The sequence below is a fragment of the Pipistrellus kuhlii genome, unplaced genomic scaffold (genome assembly GCF_014108245.1).
Source record: "Pipistrellus kuhlii isolate mPipKuh1 unplaced genomic scaffold, mPipKuh1.p scaffold_m20_p_1, whole genome shotgun sequence".
Classification (NCBI taxonomy): Eukaryota; Metazoa; Chordata; class Mammalia; order Chiroptera; family Vespertilionidae; genus Pipistrellus; species Pipistrellus kuhlii.
In genome coordinates, this window is record NW_023425404.1 from 1303405 (window position 1) to 1328442 (window position 25038).

At 50.1% G+C, this 25038-nt stretch overlaps 1 protein-coding gene across 7 annotated transcripts in view; it reads left to right on the forward strand.

Annotated features, from left to right (window-relative positions):
• Positions 1-25038, forward strand: part of FOXN3 (forkhead box N3) — a 346858-nt gene that overhangs the window by 287609 nt on the left and 34211 nt on the right. The gene's annotated exons all lie outside the window — the stretch shown is intronic.

Below are 25038 nucleotides of genomic sequence, written 5' to 3' on the forward strand. Positions count from 1 at the left end.
GGAAGAAAAAAAAAAGGGTAGATCTTTCTCTCTGCTTAACCCCAGTTTATGAAATTAACAAAGGCAGATGGGTGGGCTGGAATAAGTCTCCCCGAGAGGAGACGGGCGCCTCCTGATTGTTTCCACAAAGCTGCAGGTTATTGACGATCAGGACGGCTGCCAGCCGGAGACACCAGGTCAGCTCTGTGGTGCCAGGGGCTGATGGGGAGACCCTGGCTGCGCCCGGCTGGAAATGCTCCCGGGGAGGAGGGAAGCGGAGTGAGTTACATCTGACCGTTTATCAGCATCTCATTCGCAGATTTCTGCCCTTTCCCCCCGTTGATCGTTGGCCGTCTCTTTTTTAGTCTGTAACTGTTGGTTTTAAATGTTCGTGTTGGCTAGAGCTGGTGTGTGTTAATTACCGGCCGTGTGTCATTACGTTGTCTGTTTGTCGTCGCTGGGGCCGCCAGGGTAGTAAGGTAGAAGTCTGCCAGCAGCCAGAATTTTAATGTGTAAAATCTCCCCCGAACTGTTTAGAAATGGATACGTTTCACTCTCACCCTTGATGTAGTTCAGGAAATGCCATGTTATTGATAATTCCTTATCAGGTTGTAAGCTCGGAACACTCTCACTTAAAAAAAATTTGCATTTATTCATTTATCCCGCCACCACTTACTTGGCATCTGCCACGTACCAGGTACTGAGGGTATCGCTGAGTAGAACAGGCGAACGTAAAATAACTCTGCTTTCTGTGGGTAACTGACGGACCCGCCCCGGTGACCCCGATGCCACCGTCCCGCTGGTGGCACTGAGCGTGTGTCCTCTCGGCTGCTGAACACGTGCCCGTTGCCAGCACTGTAATAACGAGGAATCCGGTAAGAAATTAGAAGCCACTGACCTCATTAAAGTTATTATTTCACATTAAAGTCCCCGTGTATGATATTGGCAGCTGAGGCATACTAGGGAAACACAGTCATTTAAAGATGATCAGATTAGTTCCAGCCAGCCCCGGGATCTGTGTGCAAATTAAATTAGAGGCACATCAGACTGTTTCAGAGGGAAGGAACAGGCCTGGGAGTTAGGAGGCGTGTACCTGCCCTGTGGGCCAGGTAAACAGCTGGTGACACCGCCTGAGGCCACAGCCCTCGCTGGAAATGGATTCCTGGGACTGGTTCCCAGGGCCGGGCTGTTCTGGTGCCAGCAGCGTAAGATGTGCCGAGGGTGAAGGGTTCAGCAAAAATGGAGTCAGAGAGGTGTTGTGGGTGGTGACTGCGGAAGAGCAGCTCAGGAAAGGATTTCAGGGGAGCCAAAACCGGTTTGGCTCAGTGGTAGAGCATCGGTCTGCGGACTGAAAGGTCCCAGGTTCGATTCCGGTCAAGAGCATGTACCTGGGTTGCAGGCACATCCCCAGTAGGGGGTGTGCAAGAGGCAGCTGTCGTTTCTCTCTCATCGACGTTTCTAGCTCTCTATCTCTCTCCCTTCCTCTCTGTAAAAAATCAATAAAATATATTTTAAAAAAGGATTTCAGGGGAGTCAGGCCATTGGAAATGCTCCATCTCACGGGCCCTGTGATTGGGTTCCTCACGTTCATGTAGCAGTTTTTCTTAGCGTCTGTCTAATGTGCTGGCGGCCCTGCCCATTGGGGGACTTACATTTCACTGGGGGGGCAAGACAGACAGGACGGACCGATGGACAGAGGGGATGTAATACAATGTCGTGTACAGTTAGTTATAATAAATAATTATAGAGCAGGGTTATATAAAGCAGTTGAGTTTGATGCAAATTCAAGGCCTAATGCATCTTTCTGGACTTGGGTTACTGAGCAAGCAGCACCTGGCCTCCTCGGAACCCTGCGGTCCCAAATAACCACATGGAGGGGGAAGTGAGCATACACAGACCCCCACTTTGTAATGGAACCCAGTGTCACGCCCTCAATCGTGTCTGTCCGTGGCTACAGGTAGTGCGATAATTTCCCACCATTTGTCAGTCTCGAACCTCTTTGTTTTCTTGCCAAGGGGACGGAGTTGTACATTGAGATTGAGGACCCTCAGACAAAAGACTTCCTCACCTGCGGGGGCGCCAGTGTCTCCATCGGAGGGAGTAGGTGACCTCTGTCTCATTTCTGTAACAAAGAACCACACTTGGCGGCTTCAACCCTACACATTTCTTGATTTTTTTACAGAGAGGAAGGGAGAGGGATAGAGAGCTAGAAACATCGATGAGAGAGAAACATCGATCAGCTGCCTCCTGCACACCTCCCACTGGGTATGTGTGCAACCAAGGTACATGCCCTTGATCGGAATCGAACCCGGGACCCTTCAGTCCGCAGGCTGATGCTCTCTCTATCCACTGAGCCAAACTGGTCAGGGCCCTACACATTTCTTATCTTACAGCGCTGAAGGTCAGAGGTCCACCACCGGGGTCTGGTGGGGCTAGAACCCAGGCTTTCCTGGGTGTTCTTCCTTTGGAGCCTCCAGGGGAGAGTCTGTGTTCGTCACCTTTCCCAGCTCCTAGGGGTCACCCACGTTCCTCCACCTGCCAAGCCAGCAGAGCAGGTCCAGCTCTTCTCCTGTGAGGTCCCTCTGCCCCGCCTCTTCTGCTTCTAGGACCTTGGTGATCCCCTTGGGCCCCACACAGCAGATCCAGGAGCTGCCCCCTCCCAGGACCTTCATCTGCCCCCTGCACCCTCCGTTCCTTACGTGATAAACAGAACGTGCTTGAGGTTCAAGATGAGGACGTGATCACCTTGAGGGGAGGGGTGGAAAGGCATTATTCTGCCTGTGGTGCTCTCTAGGCCCCCTTTCAACTCAGTTCCAAGTGTTGGCCCCTTCCAGAAACATCCAAGGTCACGGCCCAAGAGTGGCCATGCCGGTGGCATCATTACAAGCTCTTTGCACGAGCACGCGCGCGCGCTCTTTCTTTAAATGGTTAGCTTATCTTTCGGGCTTGCGTGTGATTTCCAAGAAATCTATATCATGGGAGTAGAGGTCACGGGGATTTGGTGAGAGAATCAATAGGCCACAGGTTCCAACAGCCCCTGCTTTCAAAGGTCTCTCTCTCTCTCTCTCTCTCTCTCTCTCTCTCTCTCTCTCTCTCTCTCTCTCAAAACAACAGATATTTATTTCCTCATTTTCCTCCTCATATCTTCCTGCTGGTTTATTTTAGCAAACGTGTGCAAGTGCCTACTGTGGGGGCAGGGACAGAGGGAGAAGCAACCCAAGCTCGCAAGGCAAAGAGAGTAAAGAGACCAAGTTCAGGTGTTACCAAGGAGCGGACCAAGCGCCGCCAGAGGTCAGAGGCAGGTGCACTTGATGTTGGAGCTGGAGCTTCAAGGAGGAGGATGGTGCTGGCTGGGATAGCTCAGTTGGTTGAGCATCATCCACGCACCAAGTGTTTGCTGGTTGGATTCCTGGTCAGGGCACATGCCCACGTTGTAGGCTCAGTTCCTAGTGTGGGGCGTGCTGGAGGCAGCCGATCAGGGATTCTCTGTTGTCATTGATGTTTCTCCCTCTGCCTCTCTCCCTCTCCCTTCCTCTCTGAAATCAATAAAGAGGTATTTAAAGTCTGCGGTTTGGATTTCGGAAAGTTTTCTGTGTGGGACACAGAATTTTAATGTATGCCTTTCGACTGTATTTACTGGGGTTGGGGGCAGGGGTACAGAGCGGAGGGCTTTTAAAAGAGAAAAAGCAGAAAGGGGAACATGTTGACCTTCAGGAAAGAGATTTGAAAGAGTACGCTTATGTGGCTTCAAAAAAAAAAGTCCCATGACCGTTTAGTTTTATTATGTGTCATTACAAAATAAAATGAAACACAAAATCCACCCTCCTGTCCCGGCCTCCAGGGGCCGGGAAAGCCCAGCTCCCAGCTGCACTCGTTGGTGTGGACCTGATCGAGTCAGCAGCTGTGATGTGACCCCAGGCACCACCAAGTAGCCCTTCTGGCCTCGTTCCGACGTCCCTGTCCTGCAGGGTGACGCACAGCCGCTAACGTGGTCTGGATCGATTGCAGCGTCCCAGGCTGGCTGTAACTCCGGAGCGTGGAGGGAGAGAGGGTAGGTGCCCTGTGGCAGCAGCAGTGCACACAGGGCATCTCGGAGGCTGTAAACCGGTACCTCCCGAAGGTGCGGAGGAACGGCATAGGCAGGATGCCCGGCCTGCGGAGCAGCCTTTGTTTTGGGTGCCCTCGAATGAAGTTTCTGCCCGTCCGACATAAAGGAGACGAGAGGGACTCTTTTGCCTGGCAGCACACAGCCAAAGGAAGGGGCGGTGGGGCTGTGATTTTTTGTTGTTACCGCTGTGGTTTCTTGGGTCCCTCCAACAAAGAGATGCCGGGTGGCTTTCAAAAGTCTCTCCGTGCAGATGCTTCCCGTCACAAGCCGTCAGCGTCCTGCCATAGGACGTGTCGGAAGAAGTGGCTTCGGCGGCCCTTACACCGTTAGCCTTGCCGTGCCTCTCGGAGACATCGGCGCCCTTGTTTTCTTCCCTCCAGCGTGCTGGTCATGGCTGGTGCGCCGTCACTTTAACAAACTGTCGCCCTACTAGGGGGGGCCTTATCCGATGGTGTGGAAAACCAAGGTCCGGAGAGCAGAGACTTTTGTGACTAAGGGGGATTAGTTAAACCAATATTGGAAAACCAATATTGGAAAACAGTTTGCAGCTGAAACCGGTTTGGCTCAGTGGCTAGAGCGTCAGCCTGCAGACTGAAAGGTCCCAGGTTCGATTCCGGTCGAGGCCATGTACCTTGGTTGCGGGCACATCCCCAGTAGGGGGTGTGCAAGAGGCAGCTGATCGATGTTTCTCTCCCATCGATGTTTCTAACTCTCTATTCCCTCTCTCTTCCTCTCTGTAAAAACTCAATAAATTATATTTAGAACAAAACAAAACAACGATTTGCACAACTCGGGGCGGCTCGTTGGTGATGTGAGCGTCGGGCCCTCCCTGGCACGGACACAAAGTTGCATCAGGACCTTTGTTAGTAATCCTTCCTGCTTATATGAGTAAAGGTCCTGGTTTTTCTCGCCCTGGTCGGTTTGCATCACGTGACCCGGGGAAGAAGCTAGCCGCAGGCCTTAGTCCCCTGGAATCGCCACAGCAGAGATTTCATAGGTAAAGCCCACCGTGGTCTCTTGGTTGTCGGTGATGCCCGAGCAGGGTGCACTGTGTCTGTGGGAAGAGTTGGTGTTTGAGGAATGGGAAATGAGCTGCAGACGCGTACATCGCCCTACAGATGATCAGCTTGAAGGAAATGACCTCCGTGCTCTGGTCTATAGAACCTCCCGGTGTCTGCTTGTGTCTCTAGCTCAGGGGTCCTCAAACTTTTTAAAGTGGGGGCCAGATCACGGTCCCTCAGAGAGCTGGAGGGCCGGACTATATGAACTACTAATTCCTACTGTAACACCTCGGCTGCGCTCACTGCCCAAAAAACCTGGCGGGCCGGATCAGACTCCTCTGCGGGCTGCATGTGGCCCGAGGGCCGTAGTTTGAAGACGCCTGCCTGAGCTGCTGAGAAACGTGAAGTGGTGACCATGTGGCCACCATGAGCTGGCTCCTACGAGCAGGCCCACACCCTGCAGCACCTGGTGGGAGGGGCAGCGGGTGTAGCTGGGAGCTGGGCTTTCCCGGCCCCTGGAGGCTGGGGCAGGCGGGTGGTTTTGCGTTTTATTTTATTTTGTAATGACACATAATAAAACTAAACGGTCATGGGACTTTTTTTTGAAGCCACATAAGCGTACTCTTTCCGTTGGGGAGACATGACCACCTAAGGGCAGGTGGGGTTCCTGAGACTCAGACCTACACCTTCCTGCCCTGGTAAGCGGGCCTTTCTCTGAAGCGGCTGGTAGCTCCCGCTGGCGTCCTGGCCCCTCCCAGCTCTTCCAGGTGTAAACTCAGAAGCTACAGCTCCCCGTTTCCGCAGCCAGTCAGAAATGCATTCTTCATGCGTCCCTCTCCCCCTCCATCTGGAAGGACGTAGACTAGGCAAGGAGGGTCCAGAAAAGCAGCATCAGGCAGGGCAGCCATGCTCTTACGTGGCCTTCTGTCTCCAGACGCAAGGGTTCTGTCTGTCTCTTCCAGGGCCCTGGTACCCCACCTCTGTGGCTGTGACCTGAAGGCCACTGGTGCTCAGGTGTCCACGTCCTGCTCTGACCAAACTCTGGTCAGCAGAATGGCAGGAGCACCCTCTGCCCCTTCACAACGTGGCCACCTGCCCTCTGCTTCATCCCCAGCCGCCCTCCCTCCAAGCCTGGGCTGTTCCTGCCTCCCAGAATTCCCTGCAGCCGGGGAGGCCAGGAAGTCATGCAAACATCTTTCTGCAAAAACAGTTCTATGTTTTGCTACAAATAAGACCAGTTCTAATATGAAATGGGGCTGTGGGTAATTTCAGTTTTCTTCTCTATATTCTTCTTGTCTTTTTATCAGATTTTTTATAATGAACATACACTACTTTTTTTCAACTAGAAAGAAAAAACTTATTTTAAAATGCCAGTTTGGGAGATAGGAAATAAAAGCAAGTCATCTTTTTTGTTTCGTGGAGAAAGCACAGCGACAGAAACAGCCAAGGTAAATGGATGCAGGCATGTGAGGCGGGCTCGCTCCTCCTCATCAGGTAACAAATGGCCTTTCCCAGGTGAGGTGGGGTGGCACATTGGCATCATTATCACCGGCCTCGAGTCCTGGCATTTTTGCAGAGCTGCCAGCTGGTGCTGCTCTGAGATACAGACCCCCTGGGGACATAGGGCAGGGTGGTTGGGAGGCTCCAATGAGAAAATGGATGTGAAAGCACTTTATAAATGGAAGCTATTATTTTCAACCAAAAATGGAGAACTTGCATCTACATTGGGAGACAAGACAGAACATTGTGAGGATGTTTGTGCAACTTCAAGACAGAGAAAGATGTGGCCTCCGCCATCTAAGAACTCAGGTTTATCTGTTCCTCTAACCCAGTGGTGGGCAAACTCATTAGTCAACAGAGCCCAATATCAACAGTGCAACGATTGAAGTTTCTTTGGAGAGCCAAATGTTTTAAACTTAAACTCTTCTAACGCCAGTTCTTCAAAATAGACTCACCCAGGCTGTGGTATTTTGTGGAAGAGCCACACTCAAGGGGCCAAAGAGCTGCGTGTGGTTCTTGAGCCGCGGTTTGCTGACCACTGATTTATCAATAATACATGTTTATCGGGGTTGACCAGGTACCTGCGATTCATCTGTGAGGAAAACAGGCATAAATTCTTATCCTTATGGAGGGAGCCTTGTGAAGGAGGCAGATGAGAAATGATAAATGTAATACATGAAAAAGAAGTAGTCATCAAAATAGTAACAGGAGCTAACACTTGAAGAGGGCACACTTGTGCCAGGCGTGGTTCTAAAGCCCTTTCCATGTATTTAGTTCCCAACACCCCGTGAAGTAGATCCTCAACTTACGAGAGGGTGACTTCCCAATGAATACATCATAAATTAGAAACGTCATTCGTCAGACATGCATTTGACACACCTAGCCTACTGAACATAACAGTTTTCAAGTTTAGACTGCCTTGAGAGTGCCAAGAACATTTGTGTTAGCCTTCCCTTTTACCGCTGCCATCACATAAGAGAATACTGGACCTCATATCACTGGTGTGGGAAAAGATCACTTTAAAATCTGAAATCTGGTTTCTACTGAGTGCTTATCACTTTCTCATCATTATAAAATCGAAAAGTCACAAGTGGAACGAACATCAGTCGGAGACCATCAGTATTATTTACCCCACTGCGGGGAAGGACACCCACACGGAGGTGATGGGACCTCTGTAGGGTCACAGAGTCCAGATGCTGGGGCTGGGATTTAATCTCAGCAGCCCAGCCTGCATCACAGAGGATGTCAACAGGTAATGAGCAGGTGGAAAAGAAGCAGAGCAGAGAGCATCATCCATCCATTTGGCAGATTCTCCGCGGGCTCTGTGTCTGGCATGGTGTTGGGGGATACAGAAAGCAGGGGCGTGATGGTGGAGGGACTCATGGTCCCCTGGAGGAGAAGGAGGGGTACACGGACACGTTAGCAGACCATGTGATAACATGGTAGGATGCGTCTTGGTTTCCTAGGCCAGCAGAGATGCCATGTTGGAAATCATTGGTTTCCATGACACTTTTGTTTTGGACCAGTGACTTCGGCTGCCTCACCTTTTCCCATTGATCCGGGGTGGTCTTCCCTCTCTCTCTCTCTGCAGAGCTTCTGGGGGCAGGAGGCTAATCAAGTCAGTAGCTACTCTGATTAGACTCCGGGCCACAAAGCCAAGGGCCGATCTCCCATCTGCATCCGTAGGGCCGGTTGCGTTACCTTTGACCTCCTTCCGATCTGTACCTGTGCTGGTAGCTGCGTTTGATCCTTTGGTCCTCCTGAGTCCTTTCATCTCGTTGGCCTCAGGGAGCGTCACACAGAGGGCGACCTTTGGCATCCTCCTGCTGGCACCCAGCCCTGCACGTGGCCCCCCTTCCCAAGACGGGCAGAGGGTCCTCGGGGTTGAGCGCGTGCCTCCTGAAGAAAGCCCTGGGGTTTATTTCCTGCCGCTGAGCGGCCAGTGGTCGCGTCTGGCTCCTGCCCAGACAGCAGCATGTTTGCTCTCAGGGCCCGTCTTCCTTCTGCGGCGCGGGTGGCATTGCCGTGTGTGCCTGGGCAGGGTGGGTCCACCTGCCCCTTTCTCTTACACTTCTGAGATCCCACAGCCACCAGGGTCTTCTGCCTGCTGAGCTACCATAATCCTGTGCTCAGAGCCGAGAGTCACAGAGCTTAATAAATGCTCCTGTGCTGTGAGTTTTTTATTTGTTTCGGGATTTTGTTTATTTCTCTACTGCTTTTGTCTGGCAAAGTCCCGGACTGAGTCCGAATTGTCTTTGCTGTCGCTCAGGATTCCTGAGGTTAGTATTGTCAGAGGGGACATTCCCTCTTATGTCACTCTCTTTTAAAAAAAAAAAAATATATATATATATATATATATATATATATAGTTTTGTTTTTTTGTTTTGTTGTTTATAGTATTACAGATGGTCCCCCATCCTCCCTCTCCACCCAGCCCCTACAGCCTCCCCCACCCCCAGGCCTTTGCCACCACGCTATCATCTGTGTCTGTCCATGAGATATGCATATCTATACTAATGAAAGGGTAATATGCTAATTAGACCAGGAGACCTTCCAGACATCCTTTCGGACAAAGCCACGGTGGCGGGGCCGAGGCAGAGGCAGTTAGGGGGCGTTCAGGCCAGCAGGGGAAAGCAGTTGGGGGTGATCTGGCCAGCAGGGGAGGTCAGTTGGGGGCCATCAGGCCGTCAGGCGAGCGGTTAGGAGCCAGTGGTCCCGGATTGCGAGAGGTATGTCTGACTTCCAGTTTAAACTGGCAGTCGGACATCTCCCAAGTGATCCTAGATTGGAGAGGGTGCAGTCCCAGCCCTCACCGTGCACGAATTTCCTGCATCTGGCCTCTAGTAAGTATATAAGTTCTTCACTTTTTCTCTTCTCAACTGCCCCCCCCCCCCCCCCCACACACACACACACACACCAGCCCCTTATCTCTTCATCCCCAGGGCAACCGTTATCTCTTTTCCCGTAGATATTTGTGCAGGTGACTGTCAGGTTTAACTTCCGTTCCCCTCTTTGGGGCAGTTCAAAGAAATCCCTCGTTGGGCCTGTGGCTGTGTTTCGATGGCTTATTACAAGGCCGGACGTGGGCATGGTGCAGGGCTCTTTCCATAAGGATTACTTCGTCCAGTTCTCAGAATAACCCGTTTTACGGTTGGGAAAACTCGGGTTCAGAGGAAAAGTAACTTCCTCCCAGGCACACAGCTAGCAAGTAGTTCAACAAGGAACTAAAATGAGATTTTAAAATTTTCTGTTTGTTTTCTTTCCAATAGGTCGTCCCAAAGGACGTTTGTATTACAACGTAAGTTCCTTTCAGGGGTTACTATGTTAGTTCGGAACAAGTCCTCTTTTGTGGGGAAATGAACTGAGCCGGTCTTCTTAAGCATGTCCTTTTAAACACACTTAACCCCCCTGGCCGGTGTGGCTCAGTGATTAGTGTCCACCTATGAACCAGGAGGTCATGGTTTGGTTCCCGGTCAGGGCACAGGCCCGGTTGCAGCGGATCAGTGATTCTCTGTCATCATTGATGTTTCTATCTTTCCTGCTTCCTTTCTCTGAAATCAATAATATAATTATTGATTTTATTTATAAAAAATAAAATATATTTATTTTAACATTGTAGGTTCTTAAAGCTATGTGTGTGGGTATTTGGGAGGGGGGTAGAGGGATTATCCCTATAATTTAATCTCAAAAAGGCAAGTTTGAGGACTTTCTCCTAATAACATAAGAAATGGTCTTTTCTTCAAGTCTGTGTTTTCCTGTTTCTCTAAGCAAGTTGAATAATGGCTCATACAGATGAAGAATGAAACAAATGATTTAAATTCACATTTCAAACTACAGAAATGGGCTAGCAGGCGATCCTTAGGTGCTGTGACCTTGTCGGTTTCCCGGACGTTATCAAGCTTGGCAGTAGATTTTATTGACTGGACAGAAAGAAGGGTTCCTGACTTGGTGTCCAAGAGCACCTTGGGGGTTCACTGATGAGTTGTAGAGCCCAGCCAGACCCCTGAAATTATATTCAAAACATGCGCCTCGCTAAGCTTTCCCAATTAGAGATTCCTTCTTTTCCCTCAGACCCTCAGAGGACAAGGTCATCACTGTATTAATTTCCTCTGTTGCGTAACCAGTTACCACAAACGGCGGCGTCAAACAGCACCTACTTACCATCTCACCGTTGCCTTGGGTCAGGTGTTCCCTGCTCAGCTGGGTCATAACTGGTGGAAGACAAAAGTGGGGCCGGGGTCCTTTCTGGAGCTCGGGTCCTCATTCAGGCTCCTACGATTGTTGCCAGAATTCAGATCCTTGTGGTTAAGGATGGCTGTTAGGTGGGGGTCCGCGCTCAGCTGCTAAAGACCCCCATGGTCCCTGCCACATGGCATCCTCCTGAGCCCTCGCAATCATGGCAGCTGACTTCAAGGCCAGCGAGGGCATCTCCTGTTCTGGTCTGCTGCGCCAGCCTTGTGGGACGTGACATCGCCCCGGGAGTGACTGCCCACCGCCTTTGCTTTATTTCAGTGGTTCTCAACCTTTCTAAGGCCTCAGCCCTTTAATCCAATTCCTCGTGTTGCTGCGACCCTTTAATACAGTTCCTTATTTTCATTGCTACTTCATAACTGTAATTTTGCTACTGTTATGAATAGTAACATAAATACCTGTTTTCCGATGGTTTTAGGCTCTACAGCAGCGGTTCTCAACCTGTGGGTCGCGAGAGGTGGAGAACCCCTAGCAGGGTCGCCCAGGACCATCGGAAAACACAGATGTTTACATTACGATTCATTATCAGTAGCAAAATTACAGTTACAAGGTAGCAACGAAAATAAGGAACTGTATTAAAGGGCCACGGCATTAGAAAGGTTGAGAACCACTGCTTTATTTCATTCCTGGAAGCAAGTAGCAGATTCCGTCTGTACTCAGAGGAAGGGAGATCACACAAAGTCATGGCCCATGGAGGGGAGGCCCTCGGTGTTTGTCTGCCACCGTCACCTCCTGAGAGCTCAGGAGAGCCACCGCTCTGGGACCTTGGAGCACCTAACTACGTGACTGACACCCTACAAACATTTTGTTAGTTCATTGACTGGTTATAGGACCTCCATAGGCAGAAACCTGACGTGAGTGAATGGGAAGAATCCATCAGTCTTATTTATCTAGACCAGAGATGGGGAACCCCTTTTCTGCCAAGGGCCATTTGGATATTTATAATATCATTTGTGGGCCATACCGAATTATCAACTGAGAAACTAGCCTGTTCCACATCTGGTCAAACATGTAATTACCTCACCCACAATGCCTTGGCAAGGCCAGACCACATGACTATACGGCCCGTGGGCTGGACGTTCCCCACCCCTGATCGAGACGGGGTGCGTGCCGTGAGGGAGCACAGCTGGTGATGTATTAGGTGAGAGAAAAGAGCTTATTCTGGACAGCGAGGAAGAGCCACAGCAAGCACTGTCTTAATGTTTATGTCAGTTCTGCAGCCACATTAGCTCTGTTTTATTTTTATTTATTTTTTTTGAGACAGAAGATCATGGTTTGGACCAATGGGAGGCAGCCGGACCCAGGACAGCTTACAACGCCTTGTTCCTGAGTGCGGAGGGTGGTGGCTCTTGTTTTCCTTGGCATCTAAGTCAGGATTAATGAAGAAACGTTGGACATTGAATGTGAGCTGGTCTGTGGTAGAATTTAATGGGTTGTTCCCAACGTTGCTTTTTCTCCTGGCTCTGTAGACTTTCGTGTATTAGTTTTCTAGGGCCGCCTTAAAAGAACCACAAACTGGGTGGCATAAGCAGCAGGCACTGATGCTCCCGCAGCTCCGGAGGCGGGAGGCTGAGGTCCGGGTGTCTGCAGGGCCATGCCCCCTGGGAAGGCTCCGGGGAGGCTGGGTCCCAGGCCGTCTTCCCAAGGCATTTCCCCTGTGCGCCTGCTCTGTCTGTGAGGACAGGGTCAGGGGCCCACCTTATTCTAGTGTGACCTCATCTTAGCTGATTTTATCTGTCCCGACGCCATTTCCAATCCCTGGTAGGATGGCAACATAGGAATTTGGGTTTGGGGAGTAGATACCATTCAACCTATCACACTTAATGAGAAATAGCTGAACATTTTCCTGGAAGTCCTACCATTCTAGCAGGTAAATAAACGTCACTGTGGGTAGATGGACAATCAGACTTAACAAGAATGCCTCCTCTTCCCCATTCGGGAATTTGCTACCTTCTCCATTAGAATGGCATCTTGCCTTTGGACTTAATTTTGGAAGTGAAGCTGTTCTCATTATGCACCTAAAATTGCTTGGTCATACACCTATTTCTGGTCGTAGGAGAGGTCAATTATCTGGCAGCTTCACTGACCAGTTGGGTGGAGAATGAAGGATCAACTTTACAAAGAAAATGGGGCAAATTTTGAGCACAAATGTCGCAACCTTCATAAAATACACCCTTTTCTAGGAGAGTCCTGAGAACTTTTACTCCTATCCTATGAACCTTTACTTTACACACAATTCTAGCAAACTTTTAAAACCTGAGTTTCCAATTCGCAGGGCAGTAGAGGCATGAATATGGGTGCCGGGCAAACTCGGGGCCGCGGGGCGTTTGAATCTTACAAACCCTAAAAAGAAAATTGCAGACCCAGTCCAGTTCTAATACGACTTCCATTCTGATGCCTTCGTGGCTCTCTTTCCCTGCATTTTATTTAACATCACTTTATACCTTCTTCTGTCAGTTGTCACCTGTATTTAATATAATATTTATTTCTAAGCATATTTTAACCTCCCCCACCAGGACATACTCCGCTGTGCCTAGCACTGTAGTCTGCAAACTGCAGCTCAAGAGCCACATGCGGTTCTTTGGCCCCTTGATTCTGGCTCTTCCGCAAAATACCACGGCCTGGGCAAGTCTATTTTGAAGAAGTGGTGTTAGGAGAAGTTTAAGTTTTAAAAATTTGGCTCTCAAAAGAAATGTCAGTCGTTGTACTATTGATATTTGGCTCTGTGGACTAATGAGTTTGCCAACCACTTGCCTAGCACAATACTGGACACGTGGTAGGTGCATTTGTTAAATGTTAATGAAGACGGAATAACTAAAAAGATAATTCTGAAGAGTCCAGGGTGGAGCTTCAACATATTTTGAGCAGAAAAGCTTATCCTGATACTAACTTTTAAAAATTCATTTTTATTCAAGTTAAAACATCTTAACACAGTGCCTGCCTTTAGGCTTTTAAGAGCTGTTCTGAGAGTTCATTATTGTATTTATAAGCCCAAACGATTTTTAACAATTACTTTTAAGGGGGCCTTTTATTAATGGTTGGTCTGATTTGCAAACTTATTTAATTAAACTCCCTTAAACATTTTAAACTGCATTTGTAAAGGAAATCGAACATATTAAATTTATAAGTACTCAATTGCCTGACCCAACAAACAAGCCTCCCCAAGCACTTAAGCAATTTTTATAAATCTAATTAAGCGTATAAGTATATTACACCCTATGGTCTCTTAAGTTTTCTTCTGCTGTGTATGATTTTGGTGACACTTCGGCTTCAAGTCCGTCTAAATTAGTTACTCAGTTCCACATTTTTGGTTGGTGTTTAAAAAGCTGGTCCATTACTCTTGAGGCTGATTGTCGCAATTGCAGCAAACATTTACCAACAAAATATTAGACCTGCTTTGATTTCTTATTTTTGAAAACCATTGGTACAGATGTGATTTTGCTAAACATTCCTGTGCTTTATTCTAAATCTCCTCCGGGATAAAAGGTGCTCACACATGTCGTCCAGGCCTCCTAGTCATCAGGAGTCTTTGGCAACTCCTGATCACCTGCACCCAGCAGTGCCACCCCCACCCTACCCAGGACTGTGGAACCGGATAGCTGCCACACATCCCCATCAGAGGCTCTTTGTAGGCACTGGCAGGTGTCTTTGGCAGCTTTGAAGTTGTCCGAACAATTTGAGGCCTCTGGAAGCTACCAGAAGCACAGCTCAGTGGCCAGGCTTTCTGAACTTCCCTTACCCTAAAGAAGTTCACCAGAGGGACAAGGGACAGACCACACACAGACACACACACACACACACACTCACACTTTCTCTCTCTCTCTCTCTCTCTCTCTCTCTCTCTCTCTCTCTCTCTCTCTCTCTCTCTCTCTCTCTCTCTGCTGGGGAGCATCAGCTACCAGTGCCCGGATGTCTCCCAAGAGATCCTCCTGTCTACTTATGTATCCCCTACCCTCTGGCTGTCCCTAGAATGCCTTTTGAATATTCTAGATTTAATATATGTAGATGTCTTTCCAAAGACCTTGAGACTCTGTGGATTGTGCATGATCTTCATCTCATGCTTAGTGCTAAAGGGGCCCATGGAGCCTCCCCTTTGACTGGCCAGGGCTCCCAACCCTTCCCCCTCTGCCCCTCCCCCGCCCCGCCAGCTACTCTGCAAATGACATCAGCCCCGGGGAGGATCATGCATTACGGTAATGCCCCGTAATGGGTTTCCATGGTGACGGCTAAGTCCTCGGGAAGAGGTTGTGTAACAGGGACCTATAGGATATGATTTTTAAGTTTCCTTAAAATACTGAACAGGAAAACAAAAGGTTTTTCAAGAGGCAGTGCTTCGTGTCCCGGAAGCTTCTGTGGCAGGAATGCTTTATTTCCCAAGTATGTGGCTGGGCTCTCGCTGCGTGAGACAAGCATTTGTAAAAGTCTTGATCCAACGAGGAAGTCTGTTAAAAGCAAGTTCTCTGTAACAGCGTTGAAGGAAAACACACACACACACACACACACACACACACAATAATACAGTTTGGTTATCATTTATTTGTTAAGCAATGCTACGGCATTTGCAAGGCTTCCTGGCTTTTGCTACATGTTATGAATCTGACTGTAACCAGCGGTTGTGTATATAATATGTTGTGGTGAACAATGCATGGGGAGTGATAGCAGATGTTAAGAGAGAGAGGAGGGAGGTGGCTTTTAAGTACCGGATGGCATTTCCTGCCTGCCATGGCGATACATGATATAGTGCTCCGTGGTGTGCAGAATGCTACTGGTTGTCATAGCAATGGAACACCATCCCCAAGAAAGGAGGAAAGGCTAGAGTACGACGCTTCGTTTCGCTAGGATGGAGCTGCAGTTACAACAACGCGATCATTGTTAGCGCCGTCTTTATCTTCAAATAGTAAAATCCATGCTACTTTTTTTTTTTTTTTGCCTCTTAGTGATCCTTCTGAGTGGCCCCGACGCCATCCTAGGACAAGTTATCACACACACAGTCTGCTGCCGCCGTGTGAGAATGTTGTACCTATTGCCTCTGCTCCACGTCAGTGTAAAAATAGGTTACGATTTCAGTGCCTCCATGAGCTCACTTTCAGCCGCTGGCCTAGCTCCCCACGCTTCAGAGTTCGCACACCTTCCCCGTAGGTCTCTGCAGGTCATGTCTGTGTTCCGCCTGGCCGTCTGCATCACCTCCCCTCCATCTTTCCTCAGCCATGGCGGCATCAGGTTAGCCCTGAGGGGACCACTCTTCCGGGAGAACCAGCTAAACTGAAGCGCATCTCTGCTGAGGGTTCTCAGTCTTCTCGGGGGGAGTCTCCCGTGTGTCGGTCCAGTCTTAAAACCTGCCCAGCCAGCATGGCTCAGTGGTTGAGCATTGACCTATGAACCAGGAGGTCACGGTTCGATTACCAGTCAGGGCACATGCCCAGGTTGTGGGCTCGATCCCCAGTGGAGGGGGGGGGTGGCGGGGGCATGCAAGAGGCAGCCAATGAATGATTCTCTCCCTTCATTGATAAAAACCAAATCCACACCTGGGCTTGCATACAGTGGATGGAAATTCCTCTGATGTTCGTTTGTCGTGGCGGGTTAACTCCACAGGGCTGCTAGGGGGCCCAGGCAGAAGTACCATTTGGGTCCAGATCAGTGTCTCTGCCACAGTCATGGCAGCAGCCCTCCTTCTGGGCCTCCAGCCCATGAGTACACATTCTGGGCCCTACACGGTGGGGGCAGGTGGTGTGAAAAGGGCCAGCGTGTCCATCGCAGCCTCTGAAAGCCCAGCTCACACTGCAGGTCCTCACGACACCGTTTCGGTCTGATGACGGTAGAGCACTTACCAAGTGTCAGGCACTTTGCTACATGCTTTATACATGTGAGCTTGTGTGATCCTCCCCAGCCCATTTTACAGACAAGGAAACTGAGGCACACGGGTGCGTGTCTGGACTGAGATCACACTGGTAAGGGCTGGAGCTGTCTCCAGAGCTGTGTTTTCCCAACTGCGCTGCCGCGTCCTGAGATCTGAATCGGAGCCACGCGAGGTCCCAGGAGCATCCGGGGACTTGGCTCCTGGGAGAACCGCTGGGTCCGTGGTGCAGAGGGAAGAAGAGAAATGTGGTGGAAAGAAAGGAGGAAGGGGCTTGGGAACTAACCTAGAAAGTGTTACTTGCGAAAAGTAGAGTAAAGCAGACTAAGAGAAACAAAAAAAAAAATCCTGCTCACACGATATCAACATGGAATTGTACCTCCTTACAATAAAAAGGATAGTAAACCTCAAGCGATTATTAGTGCTGAGAGTGGCAAGGGCCCTGCCATTTTCCTGTCTTATAGCTTCTAGCGTACCTGACTCCACGTGATCCCAGCACTGCACCCAGCAGTGTAAGGGGTGCCCCCGAGTACATTATCCCATTGATCCAAAGGAATAGCAGACTTACAAGTTATCATGGTAACTAATAGCAACTAACCTTAACTGCCCATTTCTAAGTACGAGGCATTGTTCTCAGGACGTTGCATGCATACCTTGTTTGATCCCCACAGCAACCCTGGAAGGGAGGGAGGGGCTGTTTTTGCACTTTCCAGTTGAGGAAACTGAGGCACAGGGAGGTTAGTAAAGCCACCCTGCCCCAGGCTGCACTGCCAGTGCTTGGCCCGGGTAGCAGTCCTGCACTCGCCAGGTGTGTGCCGAGAAGCCACCGTGTGTGGGACCCTGACTCCGGCGCTTGGGACTTGGTGCTGAGCAGGCACACACGGCCCCTCTCCGTGAGGCTGACCTTCACACGTGCATGCAGGGTATGAGCTCTGAGCATCTCTGCCGAGTATTAAAGGATGAGGAAGGACGTTTACAAAGATCCAGGATCCGGAGGGATGATGTGTCAGGCAAACGCAGAAACTACAGATCCAGGAGCTCCGATGGAGGAAGAGCTGGGAGCATAAGGAGGGGCCCCGCTGAGGGCCGGACTGGGAATAGGTTTGTGTGTCGAGGTGCAGCCTTCGTACGCGGCCCCGGCCAGCATAGTGCGTCGGTCGGTTCCGTCCTCTCGTTCTGTGGATCGAGAAGCCCAGAAAGTTCCTTGGAGACATTTGCTGCAAGAGCAGCCCCACGTGTGTTTATTTGCTTTCGCTTTCCTAATAAAAGCCAACGTTGGGAACGCCCGAACTATGCCTCTACGGCCAGGGAAATGTTGGAATAAACTGTGCATCGGTGAAAAGGTCGAGAGGCCAGGACTTCCTGTTGAATGGAGGGGGGAAAGGAAACAAGTTGCAGAGCGTGCGTCTGTCTTCACGGGAGAGCGCAGCCCCATCTGATTGTGAAAGATCCGGTTCTTGTCTGCTGGTCTGCAGAGAAACGGCTCTGGACAGATGCACATCAAGCTTGTGGGAAGGTTACCTTCAGAGAAGGGGCAGGGCGATCGGATCCCGTGACCTTTCTGTAATGACCTACGTTTTAAAATGAGCTACCGTATCCTTGTACCAGTCAGATGGTTAGAAATTAAGTTAAAGAAGAAAGATCCATTGACTTGGTCCCATTGTGCACCTTGAGTTGGTTGGAAAGTCAAGTCTAGGCCCACGCAAGCCCCCCAGTATTCCAGCACAGAGGGGTGAGGTAGACGGGACTCAGGAGCTTCATCGCCGGCCGGGCATTCGTGGCCACGAAGTCCCAGGAACCACACACATGTCAATGAGTTAAATAGGGTTTCGCTAAATGAGTGTGTGTTTTTCAAAAAAAAAAAAAAAAAAACACCAAAAAAAAAAAAAAGGACTCCAGCGTCTAATGGCATTAGTATTCCAAGCAGCTGAATCCCAGGCTGGAGAAAGGTACAAATGATGATTGCTCGTTAGCAAATAGAATACAGATGTTAGCTTCATTCTGCCTGAGTGCGTTGGCACCGTGGGGAGCCGCCAGCAGCATGAGCCAGGCCCAGCAGCTAGGCTGCGGGCCCTGCACAGGGGTGGGCTCTGCCAAGGGAAGGGACACCCCTCCCCCCTCACCCCCCCCCAAAGCTGACGGGGCTGGACTCCATCCATCGCGTCTGCTTGTTTGTTGGAACTGATTGGCGGGAGTGGGACATTCGTGTTTCTAAACCAAACGAATGTTTTATATTTAAAGGTTGTTTTATTTTACAATTATTTAACAAGCACCCTATGAACTGGAGTACCTGGTTGTCTTTGGAAAGGATCCTGAGGCTCAGAAAGGTGAAGTGACTTGCCCAAAGTCACACAGCAGCTGGATGAGGAACTTGAACCCAGACTTTCTGGTGCCCTTCTCAAGAGGAATGTGGCCGAAACCGGTTTGGCTCAGTGGCTAGAGCGTCAGCCTGCGAACTGAAAGGTCCTGGGTTCGATTCCGGTCGGAGGCATGTACCTTGGTTGCGGGCACATCCCCCGTAGCGGGTGTGCAAGAGGCAGCTGATCGATGATTCTCTCTCATCGATGTTTTTAACTCTCTATCCTTCTCTTCCTCTCTGTAAAAAACAAACAAACAAACAAACAAACAAACAAAAAGTTTCTTTCTTAAAAAAACAAAAAGAAGAGGAATGTGGGTAAGAGAGGCAGACACCTCCTCAAAGCATGTTGAGAGTTCACTCTGTCATCCTTTTCCTGAGTCACCTGCTCCTGGCATGTGCCCTGACCTGGAATCGAACCGTGACCTCCTGACTCAATGCTCAGCCACTGAGGCATACTGGCTGGGCAGTTGTGAAAGGTTTTGATGACAGCGCCGCACAGTGAGGGCCACGTGCGGGCTTTGGATTTTCACTAGGGATGGGGAAGGAGCTCCAGGGTGTCGGTGATGTGGAGGAAAATGCCCCCGGAGAGTCAGGGCTGGCCGAGATGCCCGAGAGGCTGGCTGGAGGGTCAGGATGGCTCCAGAGGTTGGAATGCCAGATGGGGAGGCTGGACCATGCTTGTGGGGTGGAGAAGTGGCAGAGGCTTAGAAGGAAAGGGGTTCCCACGGACAGTGGTTTAGCAGGGACACCTGTTTGAAGGGAGAGTAGGCCGCCCAATAACATTTTGTGGCAGCATTGATGAAAAAATGCCATAGGAACTTGACCCTTTGCTCAAGCCATTTGGCCTGTGGTAAAATTATACCATCTGGGTTTGTTATACGTCGTTTGACTTAAAGTCACAGAACCTGTTGATGATGTTCATTAAGCAAAGGCTGCCTGTGGTTTCAGGGGCTCTGGCTCCAGGGGAGAGCTCTGAGGTTAGGAGGGTAGCTGGTGGCCTGCATGGATTCTAGCGCATTTGTGGTGTGTTTGTTCGAAACTCCTTATCTGCCAACACATTTATCCCCTTGATCTCTCCCTATACAAGATTCTGCTTTAGGTTGAATGGGGTGGGGTTAGGAGAGGGAGGGGAAGCTTAAAGATGTTTTTTGGTTGTTGTTGTTGTTTTTTAATCCATCTGTGATGTCAGAAAGTTCATATCTGATGAGGGCAAATACCTTGTACTCAAGTGTGTCTCCTCCCTATCCCCCTACCTCCCCACCCCACCCCCACCCGTACAAACTCTACTGTCTGTCCACCCTGAGTCCTATAGTTGCCCATGAACCTACTCTGCAATCAGCAGACTTTGTCTTCCTGGCTGGTGTGGCTCAGTTGGTTGGGCATCATCCCATGCACCAAAAGGTTGCCGGTTCAATTCCTGGTCGGGGCACCTGCCCATGTTTCTCTCCCACACCAAATTTTCTCTCCCTTCCCCTCTCTCTCTAAAAATCAGTAAAAATATTTTTTTTGCGGGGGGGGGGGGGGAGGGGGACACCTGACTTTGTCAGCCCCGGTGCCTGTGTGATTGGAACTAGACTTGCTGCCCGTGACCCGGCCCGGCCAGGCCTTTGCGCTGCTCACTCACACCCTGCTCCTCGGCGAAAGTGTCCCATGTCTCACTTCTGACTTTTGACGGGATGAGGCGGGCATGCCTCTCAGCAAGGTCATACGTTCTGTCAAGGGTGAGAAGATATGGTCTGTGTCTACGGTGAAACGAAGAGTTTAGGTCCGGGAAGCCCCGTTCTTCCTCTATCCGCATCTGCCCAGCTGTTCGAGTTCCGAGACAGCAAAGCCATCAGGTTTTTTCCGCCGTCTTGCAGCCACCACCAGGCACGCATATCGAATGTCGCTGGAGGGGGCCCGGTCCAGCACATTCTCCTGACGGCCGCGGGACAGGGGTGGCACCAAGAAGCCACTTTGCTTCTGCATTTGGGCCCGTGGGGACACGCAGCTTGGGTAAGGTGACCAGACATCCCACTTTTGGCGGGACAGTCACGATTTTTAACAAGTTGTCCCGAGTCCCGCGGCGTTTTTTAAAAAATGCCTCGGGTCGAATTGTTAAAAATTGGGACATCTGGTCACCTTAAGCCGGGGGCATGTCCTACGGAGAAACAAATCCGAGCTTCCGGGCACCGCTGGCCGTAGCGTCTCCGTCCAGCCCGGGTGGCTCTGCTGTCGCTTTTCAGTAAGTGCTTGAGCAACAACCTTTTCCACCTTATTGAACGGGTAGAATTTGGTGTGGTCCGATGCACGCTGCCTCGGGGGCATAATATTAATTTAGAAGCAGCATTCTAAATGACGGGAGCCTTTTCTATAATGATGTGAAAACTGTTCTGCTTCTGAAAATCAGAATCAAACACGAAACAGTGCGTGTCTCCGAAAAGGAGTCCGATAGCAGTGCCCAGGTCTTCTGCCAAAAAATAAAATAAAATTATTTATCCTCTTGACTCTGAAGAAATGAAGCAGAAAGGTATTTGAGGCAGGAAAGAGGGGGGCGTGATTATTGTATGCCCCAGACAAGAAGCCAGCTTTGCAAAGCAGCACTTTTTTAAAACTCTAATCCAGACAAGAAAAACTGGGCGCCTTCCCTCAGAGGGCAGGCTCTGTGCACGGTACCCGGTGGGAGCCTGAATAACCAGTTTGGATTTTGAAAGACAGAAGCCCCTGCCCACTGCTGATGACTGCGGTTTAATTACGTGATTAACCCACCGATCCTGTTCTTATCTGGTTTACGGTAACTTGCAACATATCCCGTGAGAGACGCTGCCTCTGCCCGGCTCACGTCCTCCCTCGTTTCTTGGTAAACCATCTGGAGGTAAATTCTTCTCGTAATTCCTGCTTTGTTAGAGGGCTTGTCTTGCCTCGCCTCCCCCCGGGTAAACACTTTTACAGTCGGAGGCAGCGTCTGGCCCTCTGATCCCATCAGAAAATGGAATTGTGCGCTCCCGGTGTGCTGGCAGTAGCCTGTGGGTTTTTGGTTTTTTTTCTTCTTTTTAAAGTACTCTGCTCAGATAGAGGGTGTCCACATTACCAGGTCCCCGCCGCTGAGAGCGAGAGAGGAAAAAAAAAATCTGAGGAAATGCGGAAAATATGGTTCGATCCCCTCCAAGTGGAAGCGCCTCGGGGGGAGGGGGGTGTGGATTCTGTGAAAGGGGTCGTGGCAGGTGGGTCAGCGCCAAGTGCCCCCCGCCCTGGAGAGGGGTCCTTGGCCTCGCTCCCTCTTTTCACAGCCATGATTGAGTGGAGAATATCCCCGACGTGACTCACAGAGGCTGCCGCGTGCTCCCTGCCGGTGCCCCAAAGCCAACAGAATGGGCAGGGTCCCAGTTTGGAGCGGAGGGCACGACGCCCAGGCCTTTGTTTGCTGTGGAGTTGTCCAGGGCAGCAGAGCAAATAAATGTGAAGAGATTAACCAAACAAGAAGGCCCGGCCCCAGCGGCCCTTTCTGTCCTGCCTGCAAGTGCAGCCACCAGCCAGCCAGCCGCAGGGTGGGCAAGGCAGGGCCCTGGGCCTGGGCGGGGACCTTTACAGACAAACCAAACCCTGTCCTGTTGCAACCCTGGTGGGCGCCTAGGATTGGGCTGGCTTCATAAGGGATAGAATGGATTTTTAGCAACCGAGTCCAATACCCTTATTTTACAGATAAACTCCCATGTTTAATAGATATGGAGACCGAGGCCATTTGTGCTAAGTAACCTGCCTGAGACCAGTCAGTGGCTAAAAAGAAGACAGCGCCTCGAGGTTGAGAGTGTGTACCCTGACTTACTTGTTCATCTCGGGGAATTTTCTGAATCCATAGCCAGTGTCTGGCTCCTTTTGTGCGTGTGTGCGTGTGTGTGTGTGTGTGTGTGTGTGTGTGTGTGTGTGGCACCGAGAGGCTTTGCGTGTTTCGGTCTTTTTTTAAAAAATTATTTTATTGATTTTTTACAGAGAGGAGGAGAGAGGGATAGAGAGCTAGAAACGTCGATGAGAGAGAAACATTGACCAGCTGCCTCTTGCACACCCCCTACCGGGGATGTACCCGCAACCAAGGTACATGCCCTTGACCGGAATCAAACCTGGGACCTTTCAGTCCGCAGACCGACGCTCTACCACTGAGCCAAACCGGTTTCAGCGCGTGTTTCGGTCTTCAAGGATCCCGGAGAAAAGGCTTATTGAGCCAAGACCCGTGAGTTAACTGAGTGCCCTGGGAGTACCGTCTCTTTCTTTGATGCCGTCAGAGTGAGTGTGTGGCAGTGAGAGGAAGCGAAAGCCTAACAAATTATGAGTTACGCCCTTGAGCGACTGCACCACCATGTTGGTATCGCAGGATTTTTTCTAGAAACACAATGGTCAGATTTCCTCTGGAGGGGTCTTAGCTATTATTCCTCTTCAGTTGTCTCCACTTAGGTGAGCTGGAGGGTCATAGCCTCAAACCAGAAGCTTGCCCTAGACAAAGGATTTATTTTACTTTTCTATATACCTCTCTCTCAAAAAAAAAAGAGGAAGAGGAGGGAGGTGACTTATGATGATAAAGGTGGGGGGGGAGATTACTCTCTCTTTCTCTCTCCTTCTCTTTCTCTCTCTCTCCCTCTCTCTCTCTCTTCCAATTCTTATGAAGCCACTAATTCCCTCATGAGGACCCCACACGCATGTCACAGTCTAATTCTAATTCCCTCCGTAAGGCCCTATCTCCAATACCTTCACATGGGGGGGTAGGGGAGCGCTTCAACATGAATCATGGAGGCATACAGACATTCAGTTCTTAACAGAAATCAGCTTTCTTGGCATTGCCAAGATTTCCAGCTCACGTCAGACCAAAGAAGCATAGAGCCTTATTTCAGCAACTGGGAGGGCATTGGTCCTGTTCTGATGATGCAGTGTCGGATGAGACTCGGTCTCTGATAAGTGAGGGGAAAGCCAGTGATTCTCACCGTTCTTGGTATAATCCACCCCTGAGAGGGCTGGTCATAAAAGCGATGGGCTCTCTCCAGACGCCTGCACAAGGCCCCAGTGATTGTGGGCAGGTGCTCTCTGCAGGCTCCATGTAGGTCAGTCACCCCACAGACCGGCCACCCACGCCCACCCCTCTCTCAGGGCGGTTTCCTGCTCTGTCTTCGGTGTGAGCAGCTCTGTCCTTCCTCACCGCCTGCCTTTGTTGGGTGGTCATCAGGAAACGAAGGGACAGATGGTCAGGTCCCCGGGCACCAGTGAGACGCAGCGGCTGGAGGTGAGCACCGTCCGCCCGCATTGAGAGAATTGGCTTGTGCAGCTGCGTCCATGGGGGCTCCGATTCGCATCTTTCCTATTACCGTTAGTTAATAAACACGACAGAGATGGCTGGGCCACTTTGGAAAATGAAGATGGTGATAAAAAATGAATTTACTTGGGAAGCTTAATCTCCAAAATAGCTTCAAGTTTGGAGCGCTCATCTCTGCAGTTCTGAAAACAGCAGAGAGAGAGAGAGAGAGACACAGAGTGACCTCAGCCGGCCTGGTGAAACGTGTCTAGTCCTGGTTAAATGTACTCAAAGAAAGAATTGGATAAATTAACAATTTGGTGTGAAATGGGATCGGTAAATATAGTCCACTTTGGATTCATTAGCTCTCTTTTTGGGTTTTTGTGTGTGTGTGTGTGTGTGTGTGTGTGTGTGTGTTCTTCAAAAGGCTTCGATGGAGAAGATAGGCAGCTGGAGAATGTGGAGAAATGTAAAAATTGTGTTCTGTCCAAGTGGTGGCGTTTCTTTTGAGAATAAAACGGAGTGAGCAGATTTGCTGTTCGGGAGATGCCAGGATTTTTCGATGAGGAAGGCATGCTTTACTTTTAAACCTGTTCAGTCTGGTGAACCCCCCACAGGAAGGGGCTGGCCTAATAGCTCCTCACCCCCACCCCGATTTTAACCCTTTCCGTCCCAGGTGTCCAGGCCGCCCTGCCGCCGTGGCCAGCAAATAGCTCAGTGACAGGTGCA